Source organism: Coenobita brevimanus, chromosome 112 (assembly GCF_032717465.1).
Source record: "Coenobita brevimanus isolate Jiangsu-jjx chromosome 112, ASM3271746v2, whole genome shotgun sequence".
Classification (NCBI taxonomy): Eukaryota; Metazoa; Arthropoda; class Malacostraca; order Decapoda; family Coenobitidae; genus Coenobita; species Coenobita brevimanus.
In genome coordinates this window covers 24,830,561-24,856,707 of record NC_137065.1, presented here as the reverse complement: position 1 = coordinate 24,856,707, position 26,147 = coordinate 24,830,561, and positions in this window count along the sequence as shown.

The following is a 26,147-nucleotide window of genomic DNA, read 5'->3' as shown; positions in this document are numbered from 1 at the left end:
ACAAAATAATATATACAAAAAAAAAAAAGGTAACTGATAGTGCCATACCCCTGAAGTTGGCTAATTATCACCTGGAAACACCCCATGTGCACTTGTTCACTAATTTTCCCTGGTAATTTCCTCTTGAAAAATGCCGTATAATCTATTCTCATAATAAAAATATATATAAGAAAGGAAGGGAGAAGCCTAAGTGATATTTACATTCACCTGGAACTACCTAATATCCTGCCAATCATTTCACAGCATAAAAATTAGCACCTGTCACCTTGCTGACGTTGTCAACCCTTGGGGACCCCATATCCACCTCGTCATTTAGTTCAGTGTTGTTTCTTGAGATGAAAGCACGTAGCACTCGTGCCCCTCTATTTCCACCACTTCTAGAGGGCTCTGTGACCTCTACCCCTACTAAACCTCGTGTAGGAAGAGGTAAAGGACTAAATGACTCTCCTGTGGAGCGCGAACTGGCTAATTCATGATAATGATGGACAGTGACTACATTCTTTCTGGTGAATCGTTTGATGAGCCAGTGGAGGAAATGGTGATAAACTACGAGTGCTTCAGTGTCCCAAGTTCATCCTGGCTTCAAGAGAAAGGAGCCCTTGTTTACTGGAAGTGACAGTGTATAACATAGTGTAAATAAAATAGAAATGTAAATAATTACTAATATAAGAATATGAGTACAAATACTTGGAATAATGACAGTCAAAGCTTTGCTCTCTACGCTAGTTTACTGAACGAGAATGAAAATAAACTATTACTGAAGGAAACGTATGGCTAAATACTGTATATATATATATATATATATATATATATATATATATATATATATATATATATATATATATATATATATATATATAAAGTGTAATAAAGTAATAGAAATATAAAGTGTGAGTGTGTTTATGAATAATAAATGACAGAATACCAGCTGGGAACGAGTGCAAGTGGGAAGCTCTTACGCGCTCATAATTTTCATTGCTTTCATAGTGTTTTTTTTTGGTGTGCGTGTACGGATTCCAAACTATTAGAAAATCTAGAATAGTGTTTCTAGTGATAATATCTGGCTGTGGTAATCATATTATGGGGTGTCGGGAAGTGTAAAGAGGAGACTTCGTTACCCAACTTCAGAAGTCTCCACAAGTCCTACAGCACTAGACAAAGGCTCAACAAACATCTCAGGAGAAAGCTGAAGGTATTGGCCATATGCATATTTAATTATAATATTCTAGGTCCAATAACTGATTTTTGGCAAATATTTTTACAAAGTCAGTTGGAGCGCAAATATTCTTGCGGGACACGCAAGGAGCGCCAAAACAACCCCGCGGTTTAGGGGTTAAACTCCCTCTTACACAATGTGGCACTTAGTATCTGTTTGTAGCAGTGGACTACTTCTCACACTACTGTGTCCTGGTGCCCCTCTCAGATAAGACTACGAAGAGTGTGGCACGTGCCTTCATAGACCAGGTAATATGCCCATTTACTACACCAAGTACAATTATTACAGATAATGGCACAGAGTTTAACAACAGTCTCTTGGATGAAATTTGTAAACAGTACAAAATCAACAAATGCAATGTTGTTCCGAACCATACAGCTTCAAATGGCCTCGTATAGCACCATAACCAAAAAGTTTTGGAGTGCCTGAGACATCTATGATCACATAGTGCATCCTGGGATGAGTGGATACCCCAAGTTGCAGCCTCCATAAATAGTTTCATCAATGCATCTATTGGCAAATCTCCCTTCTTTGTCTTATATGGGTTTGATAAAGACCTCCCCAACATCTTGTCCTCAAGGCCTGATCCCATCTATAATATGGATGATTATGTGAAGGTGAAAATGGCAAATTTCCAGAAAATCCATCAAAATGTAGAAGGAAGTCTGGCTTCATCTCAGAACATGTTGCAAAGCCAGCATAAGTCTACCTCGCCTATCAGTATCAACATTGGAGACCTAGTATTTATTTGTTCATTTACACACATCTCTAAATTGGATGACAAATTCACAGGCCCCCACCGCGTGATAACTCAACAGGGTAACAAGTTTGATTTACAAAAAATATCAACTAGAGATACCAAGGGATGCTTGCATTACGAGGCCTGGTGTTGGAAGAGTCACTTGCACAACCTACTGGTACTTCTCTTTCCCTTTCTCCATCTTCTGTCCCTCAGTCTGAATCTTCTTCCTCAACTTCTACCCCCTCATCACTCAATGATTATTGTTCCAAGTTGTGTTCTGCACATAAACCTCTTCATGACCTCTCCCATTAATTCGAACTTATTTTCTAGGTAAGATGTTTGGGTCTACCTGCTGGCAGTACTGACCCTAATAGGGTCAGGGTTAGGGTTGGGTGAAGACGATGGTGGAATATATCCCGTGGCCTTGGTCGGCTCAGGAGGAAAGGTAATGGTGGTTGAGGAGGTAGTCATCCTGTGCAACGATCTTGAGCCCCTGACCGAAGTAGCCATCGCTCTACCTCACTTTGCATGCCAGTTGGATGAAATCCAGACCCAGCTCTCAACCACTATGGGAAAACACAACCTGGATCAGTTTTGGTACCATCTTTATCTACCGATTTCTTGGCAAATGGAGTATGTCAAGGACAGGTTCTCTCAACCCAATGATACATTTTCTAGTCAGACACCTGTAGGTCATTCACGTGTGAAACGAGGTCTCTTTGCCTTTGGAGGTGAAATTCTAAGTGGCCTATTTGGAGTTGCAACAGCTCGTGACCTCTCTGATTTCAAGTCAGGCCTAGCTCACTTGGCCAATGCTCTTGAGTCTCAAAGTTGAGTAATAAAGGTAAAACACACTATGTTGCAGAAGATCAAAGCCCACCTAAATGAAGTAACTTACACTCTTAACAACTTCACAGTAATTCTGAGGAAGGAAATCTCTAAAATTAACATTGTTTCTGAGCTCTTCAATGTTAAACTCCACATGGATAACTTTCAGCTTTCCATTGACTCTCTTCTTTCGTAGTTCGTATTCTAGTCGATGCTGTCGATGATCGTGTCCCTGCAGACTTAGTGCCTACCTCAGCTCTTCCCTCTCTACTAAAATGGGCTTGCTCTACATTTGACTTGTCTCCAGTGATCTCATTCTCCTCTCTAGATTTCTACTATCTAGTACTAGAGGCCACCTTCCTCGCTAATGGCGTCGTGGTTCATATTCCTCTTCATTCTACCATCAGCTTCAACCTCTGACAGATTATTTCTTTTCATTTCTGGTCCAATAACTCCTTATTGCAAACATCTCTTCTCTCGGAATATTTCCTCTTATCTCATGATCATCTCTCTGCTGCCTTCATCTCCTCTAATGATCTTGCAAGATGTTCTTTCTCGTCATTGAGCTGCTCACCTTTTGGCTATTTTCCCTAGCAGCGCGGCGCCCTGCGAGTCTGTGTTAGGTCGCAACCATTCTGTACACTCAGCTGTTCCTTTGTTCCCGCCCCTGAAGTTCCAGTGCATCACGCCCAACTGAACCACGTCCTACTTCTTCTTCACTACCCTCATCACGGTTAGCATCATGTGCCCTGGCACTTCTGTTCGTTCAGTGCCTGTTAGTGGTCTCTATAAGGCATCAGACTGTTGTACAGTTAAGTCTGAGTCTGTCATCACCTATGCCACTCGTTACCACCAGAGGAGTATTGTAACCACTGTCACTACTGTATTATAGTAACCATGCTATATAAGTAACAATATATAACCATACATTCATAGAGTCTTGAACCTGTGTATGTGATCAGATCAAGAATGCAGGTATCAGTGAATTTCGTACAGTAGACTGCAATGCAAGCAACAGCCGGCTTCTGTCTCGCCTCTGGCAGTTGGAGGCTGGACGCCAAATGGAGTACATCTGTACAGTTCTCCTGTAATAAACCTCCATTGTTTATCTTACAAGATCTTTGGATTTATGTTAACAGGGCAACGAGTAGGGAGGTGGAACATTACGGTTTCTGCATTTCAACAGGAATTATGGGCCAGCACCCAGTGACAGGTTATGGAAAACATGGACTATTCTGACCATGCTCAAGGAGTCTTTTGCAAGGCTTTTCCAGCTGTTTCAGAAAGTGGTTATTGACGAGTCACTTGTGTTGTTCTGGGGCCGTTTAGCATTTATTCAGTATATTCTCTCAAAGTGTCACCTTTTTGAACTGAAGTTTTTTGTCCTATGTGACTGCAACACTAGATATGTGCTTGATGTAACAGTTTTTTCAGCAACAGATGTTGATATACCTACTGATGATCCCCATGGTTTCTCGGCATCAGTTGTAAAAGTGCTCATGGACAGGTATTTCAACAGGCACCCGTATTCATGCCCGATGATGTCAGTTACTTCAACATCAACACGCTGCTCATTGATAAGTCGGACAATCAGATAGGGGAAGTTGATTGCCTCCGTAAATCCTGTCGGTAGTACAAGAAGGTTTTCTTATACCTTCTTGATATTGCTGTCCTGAACAGTTAAGTGCTCTTCAAGCAAGTTTGGTGAAGAAATTTTTCTCTGCAAGAGTTTAAGGAATAGCTAGCATGCGAGCTGGTTGCAGAGTATGCAACTACACAGTTCACATTTGGGAGGTGGGGGATGTACCAGGCAGTATTTACAGTGTCACCGTCTTGTCGTAGGCCGTACACCTGCAGGTCGGCCAGCCTACAGGCGTTGTCATGTGTGCAGCAAGACAAAATGCTGCTCCCCCACGCAGAAGGAAACCCCCTACCAATGCGATGAATGCAATGTCCCACTATGCCCTAAAGGCTTCTTTGAGCATCACTCTAAATATGATTATTGAGATGGTGTATGGGAAGGTGTAAAATGTGAACAGGTGTGCACATTATTTTGTTTGGGGGGGGGTGTTATGAGGAAAGTAGATATGATTATTTTATGATAATTTGATGCCACTGTTGATAATACCTTGAGTAATCCTACCTGATTTATGAAAGATTACCAAGAGTTCAAGTGAGAAAATGACTTTATTGGGTAGAACTATAGTTTCTTTTCAATTACGCTTGAAATATTTGCGAAGATGTGATATGAAGCGTATTAGTAAGCTGAAGTACAAATAGTCTAAGTTGTTGAGAGCATAAGGAATATTTTCAAGATGCCTGTGAAGAGTAGAAAAAAGCCAAAATTTACGTACAAGTGCATACCTCATACTCAACCTTACATGCGTTCAGTATGCTGAACAGCTATTTTTTATGAAGTGCAGTAAACCGTAAATGTGATATGAAGTACATTATAAGTGCTGTTTGAGCATACATTTTAGGGTAAGTATTATAACTGACTTATATCCATCAGGTACATGAGTTGCCTGGAGATGCTGGGGTATGGGCCTATTTTCGTTGGTGACTAGGTGTTTGTGAGACAGCTAACTGGGACTTTCAAAATCCTTTGTAGATTTGAAAATGACTATCAGCACATGATTATTTTAAATAACAACTCGATCTGGAATCATGGATGGAAGCTTGACCTGAAGCATTACCACCATGATATGTCAGGGAATTTCTTCACTTATAAAATCTGCAGTACCTGAAATCGTCTGCCAGCAGAAGTAGTAGACAGTTTCTCAATAGAGCAGTTCAGAGCTAGGTTACAGAAAAAATTATTAGGCCTAACTCAGCGGTAGAAGTAATGTTTCCCCCTTTCCTATTACATTTTCTAGTGCGACCTTTTCCACCAAGTTCGGAGCACCCTCTTTTCCATGCCCGATCTGCAAATGGCATAAGTGGGAGGGCAGAGCCTTCATGTTTTCTATACTTTTCAGAAGTGGGAGGGGAGAGTCTTCATATTTACAATATGTCTCTCTCACAAGTAGATTAACAACTCTTGCATGGTAACTTCATTCATGGTACTATTGCGGCCAGGAGTTCTTAGCCACCCTCGTCCAACCAACCCGTGTGTGTGGCAGCGTCGCATTCACGAGCACAGAAGTTGCCTTCGATGCATTTCTGTCGAAAAATATTCCTTCAGCTTTGGGCTTGTACTAATGGATAAAGCAATAGTAATATTTACTTTTAAAGTTTGACTCTGATAACACAAATGTATCATACTGATTATTTAATAACTTGTTTCTCGTATAGAGCCAAGCAAGTGATAAATATGTATATATTTGGTTCCACTTCACGACTTCCTGTAGGTTTGAACCAGCGAACACAAAGTGAACAAGTTCGAAGCATTCATTTGTTACCAGGAGAGAGAGAGAGAGAGAGAGAGAGAGAGAGAGAGAGAGAGTAGCAGGTGCCTATGAATTTTAGAGGAATGAGGTGAAGTGAGGTGCTCAACACAGTTAAACAGGGATTTTTCCTTTCGTTTCGGTTGGATTTCTATGCCTAAATGACTAAATAAAGGTAAATTATGAAATATAATAACTGGATGACGAAGTGGTAATAGAGTCCGGCCAATGGATGTTTGGTGCAAGGTGTGAGGTGGTAAGCCTAATTCCAGGTAACGATCGCTGTTAAAAGTTGGATATTTTAGGTCCCATTTACTGTAAATATCTCCATGTATGTTTACAGTACGTGTATGCCCCTATGGACCTATTTTCACCCAATAAATATTTTCATCAATGGACATTTTCACCACTCGGAACAAAATCCCCCATGAACCTATTGTCCTTAATGACTTTTTTTTTTCCCCAAAGACTCCTACTTTTCTACGTAACCTATTTTCCCACGAACTAATTTTCCCCATTGATGTATTTTCTCCCCACGGACCAATTTTTGCTTCGACCTTGAATCTCTTCATTGATGCAGGTTTCCTACATGGTCGTATACCCATGGGTGTATTTTTCCCAATGAACCTATTTTCCCCATTAACCTGTTATCCGACGTGGTTATATCGCCCATTGATGCGTGCAGTTGAAACACAGACCTCTTAACCAACAGACGTATTGCACGATGGACCTATTGTAACCCAGTGGATATATATACCTACTTCAGCATGAATCCAGAATAATATCCCCTGTGGACCGATTCTCCCAACTCGGACATTAACTCAAATCACCTAATCCCAGTGGCCTGTTTTCCCACAATCCGTCCATCCGCCTACACACCCACCCATCAACGCACATACCCACAACCTTACTCAATACAGTATGTCTCAAAAGTAGGACGACACAAACCCGTCTCTTGCCTTGTCCTACAGGTAGCCCCACCACCCACCCCACTTAAACAATGCACGAACCCCACTCCACCCCACTTAACCAGCCCAACAACCCTTTCCCTCCCTCTCGCCCACCCACTCCACCTAATCCGCCTGTGAAACAACCAGCCTACACTAACCAATATACCAACCCAGTCACCAACCTACCAACCTGCATACCATGCTCCACAAGTCAGATGACTCAATTCAACACACACACACACACACACACACACACACACACACACACACACACACACACACACACACACACACACACACACACACACACACACACACACACAGGCAGGGTGAATTTCCTTACACGAAAGATGAGTCTCACCGCTTAACTCTGTCGGTAGAAAATAGTACCGGGTATTCTTTACAGGGAGTTTGTCAGGCCGGAGATAAGGGGCTTCATTCCGGCTACATACGCATGATTTTATGCGATATGAGTAAATAAGGTGCTCGAGCTAAACAGGGAATTTTTCCTTTCGCTGATGACGAAGGAGTTTATTTATCCCAGGATAACGTCTCGTCGGACAAAATTAAAGATGGGTTTTGTTCTGGGTAACGCCAGTTGACTTTGTCAAATAATTTAGCAGGCCGCGTAACTTCTGTTAAATGCCTTATGTTCGCATTTTTTTCTCTCTCTGGTGTTTGGCACCTGGAGATTTTTGTCAAACTCATGAGTATTTTTCTCATTAACTGGATATCTCTCGCTGGACAGAGAAGCAAATTACTTTCTTAAGCACAGCTTTTTGTTAAATCAACAGCATTTATCTCCTAATTCATTATTCCTCCGACAGCAGCCCTTAAAAAAAAAAAAAAAATTATCACAAAGCAAGGCAAGTTCTTGCGACTGATGGAAGAAATATTCACACTGTGGCCTGTTTTCAATGGATCACAGGAATCCAGGGTTTCTCATCCCTTGCATTTCCCTGCGCCAGTCTGTCTTCACCTCATTACTCCAAAATTCACAGGTGCCCACCATACACGCTCTCTCTCTCTCTCTCTCTCTCTCTCTCTCTCTCTCTCTCTCTCTCTCTCTCTCTCCTGGTAACAAATGAATGCTTCGAACTTGTTCACTCTGTGTTCGCTGGTTCAAACCTACAGGAAGTCGTGAAGTGGAACCAAGTATATACATATTTATCACTTGCTTGGCTCTATACGAGAAACAAGTTATTAAATAATCAGTATGATACATTTGTGTTATCAGAGTCAAACCTTAAAAGTAAATATTACTATTGCTTTATCCATTAGTACAAGCCCAAAGCTGAAGGAATATTTTTCGACAGAAATGCATCGAAGGCAACTTCTGTGCTCGTGAATGCGACGCTGCCACATACACGGGTTGGCTGGACGAGGGTGGCTAAGAACTCTTGACAGCAATAGTACCTTCTCGGTATGAGTCATAAGACCTTTTGGGGTACGACTTGTCTTCACAGTCTCTCTCTCTCTCTCTCTCTCTCTCTCTCTCTCAGCTTCTCTGCCTTCATTGTTTGATCCCATTTGCCGGCGATATTAGTATCACATAAGAGAGGTGATGGTGATGATGATGATGATGGAGAAGAGAAGGAGAAGGAAAAAGAGAGTCCAGACTCAGAAACTCTGGATTCAAGAGATTAAGGTAATTGTTGGACAGTTTGAGAGTTGGGAACGGCAACCCGTCTCTGGCACAGCCTTAATGAGCAACAACTTCCTACAGGTAGGAATTGTGCAAGTTAACGGACGAAGAATATACCGCGTGTTCTACGGGGTAAGGGAGGCTCCGTAGCACTGCCTAACGGTTTGTTTCGTACATTAAACCTTAACATCCTCGTTTATATTATACTTATTGTTACTGCAGAGAGTAAATTTGCAATCACAAAACAGAAGAGGATATTGAGGTGCAGTGTACATAATAAATCAGTATGGAAAAGACGTTATGAAATCTCCAAAGATATTATATATACGATGTAAGGTCAGAAGCACAGATACACATGCCTTGGCCGTGTCCGCACTGACACCATTTCTTTAAAGCAATATTAGGGATCCTGTTAAGATAATTTGTCACATAGTACTGGCATCAGAGAGGACAGATAGTAAGATCAGGGACAGAGGTTCGCCTGCTACTCCCTGACACATGAAAGACAATCGTCCATGGATTGTTAAGCCTATCAGACGTTCCAAAGCTTTTCAGCATTAGCGAACAGGGGGAAATGTACAGTAATGTAGAAGTAATGAATTTTTTCCCGATTTTCTTCACAGAGATCATTATTTAAAATTTATATTTATATCAGACTTGAGAAAGTAGCGGTGTAACGTGATGCAGTAAAAGAAAAAAAAACGAGAGAAAAAGAAAAGAAATTGTTCGGAGTAGACTGCAGAGTAGAGTTCTTAAAAAAAAAAAAATAATCACTTTCTGAAGAAAATACAATAACAGAGCGATCCAGTGAAAGACTGAACAGAAAATGAAGAAATAAACTTACTGGCCACGGTTATCGAAAGGTAAAAGAAAGAATAGAACAGGATGCAATGGCAAAGTTATTTCAGTTACAATGAATATAGATCGCGTATTACTTGTGAATACATCTTGCTGTGCATGTGTATACATCTTTGGCCTCTGTCTAGTCTTATATAAAAAGAAAAAGCTCTATATTGCACTGTATTACCAGCGTGGGAAAGCAATGAAAAATAAAATGGCTGAGATAGCAAAGTGGAGAGAGAGAGAGAGAGAGAGAGAGAGAGAGAGAGAGAGAGAGAGAGAGAGAGAGAGAGAGAGTAGTGTTGTACGAGTTAGTCTGAGAATGAAAGGAAAAATCAGTAAGTCACCATCATTTTCTCTCTCTCTCTCTCTCTCCTCTCTCTCTCTCTCTCCCTCTCATTTTTAGTCCTCCTCTGTGGCTTCTCTATCCTTCTACTTTAACACCTGTTCCCTGTTTTTCCCGTTTTTTCTCCTCCAGGCTTCACCTTCATTATAACCTCTTATACCCTTCCTCTTACGCTCTACGTTATCTTTACCTTCCATTCCCTTTTATTTCTCTTTCCTTTTTCCTTCCATCCCTCTCACTGTCCCTCCTCTCTATCCTTCCCTCCCTGTCACTGTCTCTTACCGCCCTCCTTTCCTTCCCCTCTCCCTGTCATCCTTTTCACTTCCTTCTCCCCCTCTCTGTTCTCTTCCCTCCCCCCGCTCTCTTCATCTCTTCCCTTACTCCCTACATCTTCCTCTCCCTTTCCATCTAATCCTTCTCTTATTTCACTCTTCCTTCTCACCTTCTTCCCTCCCCATCGCTCCCCATCTCTTCTTTTCTTCTCTTCTGCTCTCCTTCTCCATTTCCTCCCTTCTTTTCATTCGTTCTTCTCACCAACTCATCACTCCCACCATTGCTCCTTCTCCTCTTTTCTCCCTCTCGGCCTCCTTCTCCCTCTCCACCTCTTCGTTCATCATAATGGTTTTCCTACCTAAACACTGCCTTGTCCACCCTCCTAATTTCCTTGTTCTCTTCCTCCCTTCTCAATATTTCCTCAATCCGGCAACTCGCCTATTTTACACATGCCGCAATTCGTCTTGATTATCTGACGCTAGTTCTGTTATCATCATTGTCATCACCCCACTTCTAGTTCTCTCTAAAATATACAGTGGGCAGGATCCAGTTAGGAATAAGATCACACACACACACACACACACACACACACACACACACACACACACACACACACACACAAACAAACAACATTATTGCCAGCAGGATGGCCAATAAAGGATAATACATCGCTATAACTGAAGAGATGGGCAGAGTATTTTGAAAGATTGTTAAATGTAGAGGAGGAAAGGGTGGCTGAGATTGTGGCGGATAGAAGGGTGCAAGGAATAAATGTGTTGGGAGAGTTGAATGATTCTTTGATCACGAAGGAGGAAGTGGAGAAGGCAGTAAAGGAGATGAAAACAAGGAAAGCTGCAGGTATGGATGGGTGTGCTGTGGAATGCCTGAAGGGTGGTGGAGTGACTATTGTTGACTGGTTAGTAAGATTGTTGAATGTGTGCTTTGAGAAAGGTATGGTGCCAATTGACTGGGCAAGTGCTTGTGTGGTCCCGTTGTATAAAGGCAAGGGTGATAAGTATGAATGTACTAGCTTTAGGGGTATAAGTCTGTTGAGTGTTGTAGGTAAAGTGTATGGTAGAGTGTTAATTATGAGAGTTAGAGAGGGTACAGAGGGAGTGATTAGTGATGAGCAGTGTGGCTTTAGGAGAGGGAGGGGATGCGTTGATCAGGTGTTTGCTGTGTGACAAGTGTGTGAAAAGTGTTTAGCGAAAGGCAAGGATGTGTTTTGGGCATTTATGGATTTAGAGAAAGCGTATGATAGAATTGATAGGGAGGCTTTGTGGACTGTTTTAAGATTGTATGGACTTGATGGTAGGTTACTAAAAGGGGTGAAAAGTTTTTATGTAAATAGTAGAGCGTGTGTAAGAGTGGGAAATGCTGTGAGTGATTGGTTTCCCGTGAGAGTGGGGCTGTGACAGGGATGTGTGATGTCGTCTTGGTTGTTTAATATTTACATGGATGGTGTTGTAAGGGAGGTGAATGCAAGAGTTTTAGGTGGTCTGAGTCTGGTAAATGTTGATGGAGGAGAGTGGAATCTGAAGCAGCTGCTGTTTGCAGATGATTCTGCGCTGGTGACTGATTCAGAGGAGAGATTGAGACAGTTGGTAGAGGAGTTTAGAAGGGTGTGTGAAAGGAGGAAATTGAAAGTAAATGAGAATAAGAGTAAAGTGATGAAGTGTACGAGGTTGATAGATGGTAGGGGGATGAATATAGTTTTGAATGGTGAGTTGCTTTAGGAGGTAGATTGTTTTAAATATCTAGGGTCACATGTTGCTGTGGATGGAAGAATAGATGCAGAAGTGAAGTTTAGAATAAATGAAGTAGGAAAGGTGCTGGGAGGAATGAAAAAAGTGTTTAAATGTCGTTCACTTAGAATGGATGTAAAGAGAAGGCTGTATGAGGGTGTTGTAGTACCGACTGCATTACTCGTATATGGGGCTGAAACATGGAATATGGATGTAGCAGAGAGGAAAAGTTTGAATGTAATGGAGATGAGATGTCTGAGGAGTATGTGTGGAGTGACGCGTATGGATCGAGTGTGAAATGATGAAGTGCGAAGGAGAACTGGAGTTGTTCAGGAGATGGCTGGTAGAGTTGAGCAGAGGGTGTTGCAATGGTTTGGGCATATGGAGAGAATGGATAATGAGCGATTGGTGAAAAAGATAACTAGATCTGATGTGAGAGGTGTAAGGCTGAGAGGAAGACCACGAATAGGATGGATGGACAGTGTGAAGAGAGCGCTGGATGCGAGAGGGATGTCTGTTGAGCAAGGAAGAGTGGCTGTGCGTGACAGAAATAAATGGAGAGAAATTGTGAATGAATAAGTGATGACGCAGCCCTGAGGGGATATTCTCCCGCATTTGGTCTGATCAGCTAGTCAGGTCAGGTGCGGGTAAGGGGATGGGTCTGTTATGATGTGGCAGGGGTAAACCAGTTCTGCTGTCGGGCCCTGCTGCGGATGTCACTGATTGCATTGCGCAGTTGACCCTTGTGCGGTGTGATGCGGTGAGGATCTGTCCGTTCTCCCCTTTGGAGCTAAGATGCGAATGAATGTGTTTGAATGGATGAGTAAATGGAGAGTGAGTCGTCCTGTCTCGGCTACCTCCCTTTCCTTGGGGGAAGCAGCCTAGGTATATAGATAGATAGATAGATAACTGAACATTAACGTTGATAAACTGTCTGCTTCACCTTAAAGCCGTGATTTTCAAACTGTGTGCCACCGCCATATATTTGTGTGCCGCAAAAATTTCCTGAAGATTGACTGCAAATCCAGTGAAGCACATGTGTCTCACTATTCTGGTACGTGTGTGTTGATAATGTAACTTTCATATTTCTGCAGGAGATATATACAGTATATAAATATACAGAATAGCTATCTATCTATCTATAGATAGATATATGTAGATATAGAGATAGATAGATAGATGGAGAGACAGATAGATAGATAGATAGATATACAAATAGATAGACAGATAGACAGTTATAGAGAGGGATAGAATATATATATATATATATATATATATATATATATATATATATATATATATATAGTTAGATAGATACAGATAGCGACAGATAATATATATATATATATATATATATATATATATATATATATATATATATATATATATATATATATATATATATATATATATATATATATATATATATATATATATATATATATAGTCAGATAGATACAGATAGCGACAGATAAGTATATATATATATAATTATATATAGATAGATAGATAAATAGATAAATACTGTATATATATATATATATATATATATATATATATATATATATATATATATATATATATATATATATATGGAAAGTGTTAAGAATATATGGAGTAGATGGAAAGTTGTTGAATGCTGTGAAGAGTATGTACGATGGTGCGAAGGCTGCAGTGCGTGTGGATGGTGAACTAAGTGAATTTTTCTCTTTGAAGGTTGGGTTGAAACAGGGATGTGTCATGTCTCCATGGTTGTTCAATCTGTACATGGATGGGGTAATAAAAGAGGTACAAGGTAGGGTAGTGGATGTTGAAGTGGCCATGGTGAGAGAGGATAGTGTTTGGAAACTCCCTGTACTATTGTTTGCAGATGATACTGTGTTGTTGAGTGAAGACGAAGGGGAGCTGCAAGGCTTGGTGGATGAGTTTGAGAGAGTGTGTAAGAAACGGAATCTAAAGGTGAATGTAGGGAAGAGTAATGTGATGGTCTTTGAGAGAGGTGAAGTCAGTGAATGTAGAGCGAGGTTGGATGGTGAGGAATTAGAAAATGTGAGTACGTTTAAGTACTTGGGTAGTGTGATGAGTAAGGATGGAGGTTTGGAGGGTGAAGTGCTTGAAAGGGTACAGCAGGGAAGAAAGGTTGCTGGTTCCTTGAAAGCAGTGATAAGAAACAGGGAAGTGAGCATGGAAGTGAAAAAGTTACTACATGACAGTATTGTGATACCAACTCTAACGTACGGAAGTGAAGCTTGGACGTTGTTGGAAGGACACAAGTCAAGAGTGAGAGCAGTGGTAATGAGTTATTTAAGAGGAGCCTGTGGAGTCACATGGAGAGACAGGCTGACGAATGAGGATATACAGGAGCGTTGTGGTGTTGATGTGGATGTGATAGGAAGCGTTATGAGGAACACACTGAGGTGGTTTGGCCATGTGGAGAGGATGGAGGGTGAAAGACTGACGAAGAGATTGTATGTGAGTGAGGTGGAGGGGGAAAGAGGGAGGGGGAGGCCGAGGATGAGATGGAGGGATGGGGTGGAGAGGTATATGAGAGAGGGGGGTGAGCTGGGAGCAGGGGAGTGAAATGGCGGGGGACAGGGCGACTTGGAGGCGATTTGTTTGTGGCCACCCCAAACGGGATTGAGGCGTCTGGCAATAGATAGATAGAAGATATATATATATATATATATATATATATATATATATATATATATATATATATATATATATATATATATAATTTTAGTGTTATAAGATTGAAAACCATTGTCTTGGAAAGCCGATGTTCCACACACGAACTGTGCTTCACAGGCCGAATGCCAGGACGAGGCTTGAGCCGGACGTGGAGCTTGAGTCGAACTCGAGAAACGCCCGACAAATGTCCCGGCTAGAAAGTAAGGTTTTTGAGTGAACCTTGCACTTGGAATACATATATATATTTACATTGGTTTTAGGCAATATCGACCTGCTGATTCCAAATGTGGTGAGTGCCAGACGATAAAACTTCTGCGTTTTTGCAGACATCTCTTTAAAGCAGGTGTATGAAATCATGGTAAAAGGCATTGGCAATCTCCTTTTATACCTATCTAGAGGAAGAACTGCCAAGATTGGCAATTTGGCATGGAGCTCTGTAAAATTTATTTAAATTTACACGTCATTATTACTTATTATTACAAAATAGGTCATTATTGTATATTATTAAAAAAGTAAAGACTGAATATTTTATAGTTGCATTCAATATTTAATTCTGATTATAAGGCTGGTAAATATTTGTCTTTGTCTTTCTTGCAGTGATTGATTCCATAATATGTGGCAGCAAGAAGCTACCCCCTAGGGGTAGGGGGATTTCAAGAATACTCCCCCAGTATCCCTGCTTGTCGTACGAGGCGACTAAAAGGGATGATGGTGGGTTAGTGCCCCACCCCGTAAAAGGAACTAACTAAACAAGCGAATAAAGCGCCTCGGACCAGGACAGACCATAAGTTGACGACTAAGGAATGAACAAAGGACATTCTGAGGGTGGGAACATGGAATGTGAGAGAAGTGAATGATGAAGTGAAAGAGAGAGAGATTGTTCAGGTGCTTGAGGATGCAAGAGTGGATATATGTGGATTGACTGAAACTAAATGGGGAGGTGAAAGGGTGAGAGAATGGGAATATGGTTTAGGTATGTGTGGGAGTTAATGAAAATGAGAGGGCAAGAGAGGGAGTATGTCTGATGATAACCAAGAAATGGAAAGAGAATATAAGAGAGTATGGAACAGTGTGCAAGGATTGTATGGGTGAGGATGAAAGTAGGTATACAAGCGTGGGCGATTGTATGTGTGTATGCTCCGACAGAGGACCAAGTGGCAAAAGTGAAAGATGAGTTTTGGGCAAGAGCAGAAGCATGTATGGACAAATTTGAGAGGAGCGAGAGAGTGCTTTTGATTGGAGACATAAATGGGAAAGTTGGGAATGTACGAGTAGATGGAGTGGTTGGTCAGTGGGGTGTGCCAGCTGAAGTAGATGGGAATGGTAGTGCTTTGGTGGACATCTGTGTTGGTAAGGGGTTGGTAATAGCCAACACCTACTTTCGGCATAAGATGATCCAACGTTATACATGGAGAGTAATGAGGAAGATGGTTGGTGAACTTGTTGAACGAAAGGCAATGATAGACTACGTGTGTGTGGATGAGCGAATGAGAAGATAAGTGTTGGATGCACAAGTGTGGAGAGAGTGGACGAATGGAGTCTCGAACCATCACTTAGTGATGGCCAAGGTAAAGCTCTAAAGAAAATGGTTGAGGAGACGAAGGGGAAGACAGGAAGAAACAGCTCCTGTGAGAAGAGTGGAGAATTTGCAAGATAGTGAGAAAATGGCAGAGTATAAGAGCATAGTGGAAGAAAGATTGGGAAGGTATGAGCTAGAGCAAATGGAAAGGGTGTAAGACGTATGTAAGATATTCACGGAGATAGGAGCAGCGTGTGAGGTGGTTTGTGGAGTGAGGAGGAGATCCAAGGGTGTGCAAGGGACAGTATGGTGGAATGATGAGGTGAAACTAGCTGTGGAGCAAAAGAAGAAGGCATATAGTGAATGGTTAGCGAGTAGAGGTAGGGGAGATGAGAGAGAGAAGAGAGAGGTATATGTGAGCAGGAGATGGGAGGTGAAGAGACTGGTGAAGGAGAGTAAGAAGAAAGTGGATGAAGAGCTTGGGAGGAATCTGAGTGTGAAATGGAGGGAGAGTGAGAAATTGTTTTGGAAGGAGGTAGAGAAAGTAAGGCAGTGTGAAAGGGGAAGTAGTAGGGGAGTGAAACATAGGAATAATAGATTGCTGGTGGAGAAGAGAGAGAAATTGAGGAGATGGAAGGAGCACTTTGAGGATTTGTTGAATGTTGAGAGTGACAGCAGTGCGAGTATAAGTGGCTGGGGAATGACTGGGAGAAGAAGAGATGAGAGGAGGGAGGAAGAGATCGGTATGGAGGAAGTAGTGGAAGCAATGAAGATCAAGTTGGGAAAGGCACCAGGAATTGATGAAGTGTGTGGTGAAATGATTAGGTATGGGGGTGAGATTGTTGTGGAGTGGATATGGAAGTTGTGTAGATTGGCTTGGGAAGAGGGAAGGGTTCCAGAGGACTGGAAATCAGGTATAATTGTTCCTTTATACAAAGGAAAAGGAGAGAGAGAAGTATGTGGTAACCATAGGGATATTTGCCTTCTTAGTGTGACTTGTAAAATATATGGTAGAATACTCATTGATAGGGTTAGGCATATGACAGAGGAGCTAGTTGGAGAAGAACAAGGGGGATTTAGGAAGGGAAAAGGGTGTGTAGATCAGATATTTGTTCTAAGATGTTTAGTGGAGAAGTATCTAGAGAAGGGAAAGAAAGTGTATGCTGCCTTCATGGACTTGGAGAAAGCTTATGATAGAATAGATAGGCAATATATGTGGAAGGTATTAAGGATATATGGAGTAGAGGGGAAATTATTGAGTGCTGTGAAGAGTATGTACGAAGGAGCTAGGGATACGGTGCGAGTGGATGGTGAGTTGAGTGAATTCTTTGATCTCAATGTGGGACTGAAACAGGGTTGTATGATGTCTCCATGGCTGTTAAATATATACATGGATGGGGTTGTAAAGGAGGTGCAAGGTAGAGCAGTGGATGTGGGGGTGGCTGCAATGAATGAGGGTGAGATTTGGAAGATTCCGGTGTTGCTGTTTGCTGATGATACAGTATTGTTGAGTGAAGATGAATGGGAGCTGCAAGGTTTGGTGAATGAATTTGGGACAGTGTGTAGGAGTAGGAAGCTGAAAGTTAATGTAAACAAAAGTAATGTTATGGTTTTTGAGAGGAATGAAGTCACAGAATGTACAGTGAGGTTGGATGGTGAGGATATGGAGAACGTCAGTGCATTCAAGTACTTGGGTAGTGTGATCAGTAAGGATGGAACTTTGGGGGATGAAGTGCGTGAAAGGGTACAGCAGGGAAGGAAGGTTGTGGGTTCACTGAAAGAAGTGATGAGAAATAGGGAGGTGAGTATGGAAGTTAAGAAGTCACTGCATGATAGTATTGTGATCCCTACCCTGAAGTATGGAAGCGAGGTGTGGACCTTGCAAGAGGGGAAGAAGTCAAGAGTGAGAGCAGTGGAAATGAGTTACTTGAGAGGAGCATGTGGATTGACATGGAGGGACAGGTTCAAGAATGAAGAAGTGAAGGAACGTTGTGGGGTGGATGTGGATGTGGTTGAGAGGATTAGGAGGAATACACTGAGGTGGTTTGGACATGTGGAGAGAATGGAGAATGAAAGCCTGACTAAGAAACTGTATGTAGGTGAGGTGGAGGGAGGGAGAGGGAGGGGTAGACCGAGGATGAGGTGGAGGGATGGAGTTGAGAGGTATATGAGAGAGGGGGGGTGAGTTGGGGGGAGGGTAGTCAAATGGTGGGTGACAGAGCGACTTGGAGGCGTTTTGTCTGCGGCCATCCTTTGCGGGATTAGGGTGTCGGGCTATAGATAGACAAGAAGAAGCCGAAGCTTGTCCAGTTTTCAAAAATCCAGGGTTGCATGATGCGAGTCGTCAACACGGTGATGGTTTGAGTGAAAGTCTTGCAGAAGGTGTTACACAATTCACCTGTCACAAGAATTGCATCAGCACTTACTGCTCAAGGCATCGTATAGTGCGATTTCTATAAAAGCATAAATTGCAGGCAGCTGATGTCTCAGTAACAGAGAGTAGGCCAGCATGCTCTCCAGTACAAGTTTCTCTAACTATCAACACCAAACTACATGCACAGTACACACTTCACTTCCTTTCCCGAAATCAAAAAAAATAATGGCAGCACTACACGTGGCCTTGGAGTCCCCTGGAGGGGGGGGGCCATAAATGCCCCCACCATCCGCCCCTCTACCGGTGACGACTCGAGCTGCCTGGAACCACTGCCTGACTCTCTTCTTCATTTCTACAACATTTGCAGCCTTTCCTCTAACTTTCGCTCAGTTGAGCACCACCTCTCCTTTTTCTAACTGAGACTCAACTTTCTGAGGCAACTGACAGCAAGCCCTTTTCTGTAGCCTCCTACTTTCTCTATTCTCATTTCAAAGCCAAAGGTGGATGTTGCGTATATGTATACAACGACCTATCTTGTTCTCCTGTTTCTGAACTCGATTCTTCTGAATTCTCTACACTCTGATTTTGGCTTTCCTGTCATTCTCTGACTAAATATATCTGTGCTGTTTACTTATCTCCTAATTCTACTATCAAAAAATCTTTGACCATCTTACTTCTAAAATGGAACACATTCTATCCATTTCTCCTGTTTCTGAAATCTCCATTCTAGGAGATTTCAATGTTCACCACCACCTTTGGCTCTCCTCTCCTTTCACTGATCCACCTGGTGAACTAGCCTACACCTTTTCTATCCTTATTGACCTAGAGCAGCTTGTACAGCACCCAACCCGTATCCCTGACCGCCTTGGAGAGAGCTCCAACATAGTTGACCTCTTCCTTACTACTAATCCTTCTGCTTACATTGTTAATCTTTTCTCTCCGTTAGGCTGCTCTGATCACAACCTTATCACCTTAACCTGTCCTATTGTTCCGGTACGGCCTGTGGACCCTTCAAAGAAATGTCATCTGTTACACTTTGGAACTCTGGATTGGGAGACCCTCATGCAGTACTTCTTTAATTTTCCCTGGAATGTTAATTGCTTCCATGGCTGGGAGCCATCTGAGTGTGCCTTGCGCACTACAGAGGTTATTCTCTCGGGCATGGAAGCATACATTCCTTTCTCATATCCTCTGACTAATGCAAGAAAGCCTTGGTTCACTCACGCTTGTTCAAATGCTGTCCGCAACAAGGAAATGGCCTACAAAAAAAATACCGGAGCCATCCCACCTCTGAATCACATCTTTTATACGTTTCTGCCCGGAATAATGCTAAGTCTATTCTTCGCTCTGCAAAAAATAATTTCATCCATACTAAATGCTCTCAACTCTCCAACTCGAATTCTTCCCGTTCCTTCTGGCACCTTGCCAAAAACCTTTCTAACAACTTCACCTCATCATCCTTCCCTCCTCTTTTCTACTCTGATGGCTCTGTAGTTATTACTTCTACTGATAAAGCATATCTCTTCACTCAGACTCTCTCCTCCAACTCCACCTTAGACAATTCCAGTGCTGTTCTTCCATCACTTTCCCCCTCTGACTTCCTCATGGCTGACATTAAAATTTCTTCAGATAATGTATTTTCTGCCATTGCTGGCCTCAATACTAATAAGGCATATGGGCCTGATGGAGTCCCTCCTGTTGTTCTCAAGAACTGTGCCTCTGTGCTTACACCATGCCTAGGCAAGCTCTTTTGCCTTTGTCTGTCAACTTGTACCTTTCCTTCTTCCTGGAAGTTTGCTCTCATTCAGCCAGTCCCAAAGAAGGGTGACCATTCCCAACCCTCTAACTATCGTCCAATTGCTTTAACATCCTGTATCTCAAAAGTTTTCGAGTCTATTCTTAACCCGCCCCCTCCCGTCGACGTATGGGTACATTGCAACGATTTGCATTTGCCAGTCCCAGCGACGTACCAGTATGTCGTGCAATTGCAAGGTCCCTAATTTGCACAATTTTCAATTTTCGTGCGTGATTTTTCGTATGTATACACGGGACACCTTCCTCTATTCCTCTACAAGATGCCAAGCAGGGACAATGCCTTACACCGCATAACCTCCCCTCTCCCCCCCTCATGCCATTGTCTTGGCAAAGGACCTGTTACCAGTGACCTGGCTAGTAAAGATATTCAGGGCCAGAGTGATTCCCCAATCAATGACAATGTCGAGGACAATGTTTACATAGCATTAGAAGAAGAAACAGCCAGAAATAATGATCAGGTAATGTGGCAAAAAAAGGTCAGGTATGGTGATCAGTTAGTGAGTGAAACAATACTTATAATGCCTTTATTACTGCTTAAAAACCAATATACTCTCATACTACATATACATTCGTACCAGGTCAATAAATAAATACCGTTTATGAGTGGATAAAATAGTTACCCTCCCATAGAACTCATTTTCTTTGGTGCCAGCATGTTAGAAAACCCAGTCAGGTAAGGAGAACTCCTACCTGGATTGGGTATTTTAAACCTCAGGTGAGCGATTTCTCTATGAATTTTCGATGTTTCTCACCAAAAGCGAAGGTTTTAGCGAAAAAAAAATTTTTCGAAAATATCTCGGGACTGGGGGATGTCAGAGGTGTGGAAAACCTCGGGACGTGACGGGTTAATAGAAAAATTTTAAAGCATCTTTCCTGTCACAACCTTCTTTCTGATCGTCAGTGTGGGTTCCATTGGGGACGCTCCACTGGCGACTTTCTCACCAATCTTTCAGACTCCTGGTCATCCTCCTTTCGGGACTTTGGCTAAAGCTTTGCCCTTGCACTTGACATCTCTAAGGCTTTCGATTGAGTCTGGCATAAATCTTTAATTTCCAAACTGCCCTCTTACTGTTTCTATCCTTCTATCTGTGCCATCATCTCTAGCTTCCTTTCTCGTCGTTCTATAGCCGCTGTTGTAGACGGCCATTGCTCTTCTCCTAGATCTATCAACAGTGGTGTTCCTCAGAGCTCTGTCCTATCACCAACTCTCTTCCTTTCATTCATCAATGACCTTCTAAGCTGTACATCTAACCCTATCCAATCCTATGCTGATGACTCCACCCTTCACCTTTCCATTCGGTTCCCGCAATGTCCATCTCAGCAGTTACTTCAGCAAACAAGGGATGAGGCTATGGCACATCTAATATCTGACTTGGCTTGTATCTCTGACTGCGGTAAAAATAATCTGGTTGTTTTTAATGCGTCAAAGACTCAGTTTTTACACCTATCAACCTGACAAAATCTTCCACAGGTATACCCACTAATGTTTAATGATATTCAGGTTAATCCTACATCATCCTTGAACATGCTTGGGGTTTCATTTACTCGGAACTTATCTTGGAAAGATCATATTACATCTCTGGTAAAATCTGCTTCCATAAGATTAGGTGTGCTAAGCCGACTCCGTTCCTTCTTTACCCCTGCACAAATGTTGACTCTACATAGGAGTTTTATCCACCCCTGTTGAAGTACAACTTTCATGTGTGGGAAGGCTCCCCACATACAGCTCTTCTCAATAGGGTGGACTCAAAGGCTTTTCGTCTCATTAACTCTCCTCCTCTTACTGACTCCCTTCAGTCTCTGTCTCTTTGTCACACTGTTGCATCTTTATCTCTTTTCTCTCGCAACTTCAATGGTCACTGCTCGTCTGAACTGTCTGCATGCATTCCTCCACCTCTATGACGGGCACATAGAACCAATCTAGCAGCAAACTCTCATCCCTTTTCTGTCCAACTCTCTAATGCAAGAGTTAACCGTTACTCCAGGTCCTTCATTTATGCAACAGGTCAACTCTGGAACTGTCTCCCTCTGTCTGTATTTCCTGCCTCCTATGATCTCCAGTCTTTCAAACGCAGTGTGTCCATGCATCTCGAAATGCACGGATCTTGAATTTGGCTCTCTCTTGTATTTTGCTTTTCTCTTGGAAGGAACAACAATTGCGGGCTCACGGCCTTTGGTTCCTTCTTCCTCACATAAAAGAAAAATAACTTCCTTGGAGACTGTTTGTACTGTGGTCAGAAATGTGCAGTGGAATGCCCCGCAACGAATCCAATTCGTTGGAGAGAAACATATGTTTGTAGAACTGCTGATTTTGGAAAGACCACATCAAAAGAAGCCATTCTAAGGTGAGCAATGAAAGAAATGATGCCTGGGCAAAAGATTTGACGTTCAGGGTTAATTTTGCTTTGACCGATCTGCATTCAACAGATGCCCGTTACCACAAAGATTGTCAGGTAATGTCATTTGTGCACGCTATGGGCTCTATTATCCACGGTCTCCACAACGTCTTGATCCCGAATGTCTGAAGAGAGTTATGTATGGAGAGCATATTATGTGTCACCAAGATGGCCTATGGAATGCTATATGGTCAGATCTCTTCACTGAGACCACCGACATGCGATATGTCAAAGGACCATCTGGCATCATAGGATCTACTTTGAATGAATCCACTCCTGCCATTTGGGCACTATCTCACAATACATATGCAAAGCTGATGAATGACCTAGAAGCAATGAAAGATGGAGAAGCTCAACATGTTGTCACCTCCCACAAGGAGGAGCAACTGACACTCTTCACAGCAGATGTGACTGATAGAATGGACATAGGCTACATGATGCTCTTTTGACATGCATTGACATATTTGACAGCGATAAGCACCCGGTCTCTGGTCTGGTTGATATATTTTCTGGGCGAGTGGTTGATGATCCTACAGTTAATGTTCATTGTTGCCTCGAAATCGGAACTGCCCAGTGGTTAGAATATGAGAGCCAATAGCCATCAGGCTTCCACAACAAGTTGAAAAATGTCTAGACCATAACATCAGCAACGGCACGTACTACTAAGGTTGACCATTGTCACATCATTGTTGATACTAAATTTATCTATGCATACATCATTGCAATAATGGCATCAACAACGGAGACCATTTCCATAGAGACTCTATTCCCTCATGAACTAGCTCCACACCCAGGTTCTCTCTTTAAGGAGAATGGTGAAGTGAGAACAAGCAGCAAGTCTGCACTGAGGAATAAACTTCAGATGGTATGTGGAATATGGCACTGTCAACATCGAATGGTGGTAATCCTAGACGGCTGTGTTTTGTTATGGTCCGTTCCTTGGCCAGCATCAGCTGCAAAGCTTTCGACGTTCATCAGCTCTGCAGTGTCCAGAATCATGCAATGTACTGAGACAGCATCAGTCCTTCATGTGGTGTTTAACAGATACTATAAGCTGAGTACAAAGTCATGCTGTCGAACCTAATGACAGAAAGGAATGAGTCGCATGTTCAAGCTGACAGAAGACTCTCCTTTACCCAAATAGGCCATTGTGTCGAATATAAATGCAAACAAAGAACAGGTCATCCATATTATTGTAAAGAAAGTTATGGACCATCCAGGTCCCACAAGGAATTTTTTTTTTTTTTTTTAAATAACAGAACGGAGGAAGGAAAAACAAATGGAGAAAAAAAATAATCCATACACCAGATTACTGGTGTCCTCTGTTCATAAAATATCTGTAACAGTTAGACTTGAACAGTTGTAGGTTGAAATTTGGAGGAAAACAACTCTGGGGAAGCGAGTTCCAGAGAGATGCAGTTCGGGGAATGAAAGAATTCTGATAGGCAGAAGTTCTGCAATATGGTTGAGTGACATTCCAGTCATGAGCGCTACCAGATGCCCGTGTAGCACGAGGGAAGGCATGGAGAGGTGGCACCATGGACGCAACTTCGTCTGAGCATTTGCCAAAAAAATATCTGTAAAATATTGCAAGGGAGGCAACATTCCTTCTTACTTGCAGGGGAGGTAGTTTATATGTAATGGCAGGGTTGTTAATGATTCTAACAGCTTTATTCTGAATTTTGTCTAGTTGTCTTAATGCAACCTCTCCACAACCATTCCACAAGGGTGAGCAATATTCAAGCTGAGAGCACACATGATTCTTATAAATTATACCTAACTGCTCATCGGCGAAGAAGTTACGGACTCTGTACAATAATCCAAGTTTCTTTGAGGCAGTTTTAGCAAGTGATCTGACATGAGAGGTCCAGCTGAGGGCACTGTTAAGTGAAACACAAAGAATTTCAATACTTTGGGAGATGGGAATATTAGTAGCACTGAAGGTAATGTACGAATCTGGCAATATCTGTCTATTAGTAAACTGTATATATTTAGTTTTACTAGCATTAAAAGAGACAAGGTTGTTTTGTCCCCATTCACTGATTGTAGATAGATCTTGATTTATGGAAATGGCTGTACTGAGTTGAGAGGTAGAGATATTAGACTTTGTAAATGGATGTCTGAGTGTGAATGAACTATGTAGTGTTGAGTCATCTGCATATGAGTGAATGGGATTGTGAGTGACAGATAAGAGATCATTAATATGAACCAGAAATAGGGTTGGCGCCAGAACTGATCCCTGCGGCACGCCGGCGTTAATTGAGTGGAAATTCGAATATACATCATATACTTTTACTCTTCCTTTATATCCTGACGAATGAGGATATAAAGGAGCGTTGTGGTGTTGATGTGGATGTGATAGGAAGCGTTATGAGGAACACACTGAGGTGGTTTGGCCATGTGGAGAGGATGGAGGGTCAATGACTGACGAAGAGAGTGTATGTGAGTGAGGTGGAGGGGGACAGAGGGAGGGGGAGGCCGAGGATGAGATGGAGAGATGGGGTGGAGAGGTATATGAGAGAGGGGGGTGTGAGTTGGGAGCAGGGGAGTGAAATGGCGGGGGACAGGGCGACTTGGAGGCGATTTGTTTGTGGCCACCCCAAACGGGATTGAGGCGTCTGGCAATAGATAGATAGATAGATAGACTTTTACTCTTATTTTCCTGTCACTAAGATAAGAAGAAATCAAAGGAACAAAAGACGTTAGTCCATAGCAAGGGAGTTTGGACAGCAGGGAACGGTGCCATACTCTGTCGAAAGCTTTAGAGATATCAAGAGCTACTGCATGAGTTTCTCCAAAAAGATCAATTGATTGATGGATGGTATGAGTTAAGAGATTGAGTATGTCAATGGTGGATCTTTCGTGGCGAAAACCGTATTGTCTATCATTAATTAAGTTGTTGGATTCAAGATGTTTAACAATATGCTTATTAATTAAAGTTTCAAATACCTTACCAAGAGAAGATGTGATAGCTATTGGTCTGTAATTGGAGGGGTCAGACGAACTTCCTTTCTTCGGAACTGGGTGGATATTGGCTTCTTTCCATGAATTTGGGAATAAAGAAGTACGTCTGCATAGTCTGAATAATTTAGCTATGAGAGAGGCAAGTTCAGGGGAACACTTTTTCAAAACAATTGGCGGAATTCCATCTGGACCTGGAGCTTTGTTGGTAGGTAAACTGTCTAGGATGGATTTTACAAATCTTGTCTGTATTTTAAGTGGGGCAATTTCGGGAGAATCAAGGAAAATGCATCATCGTGACTGGCCCTGATCCACATCCAGTAGAAGTTGGGGTTGGTCCACAACAGACAGCAATAACACATGAGGGGGCAGATGTCATCGTGGCATATCATATGATTCACGAAGCTTCTGAGGGCTTTT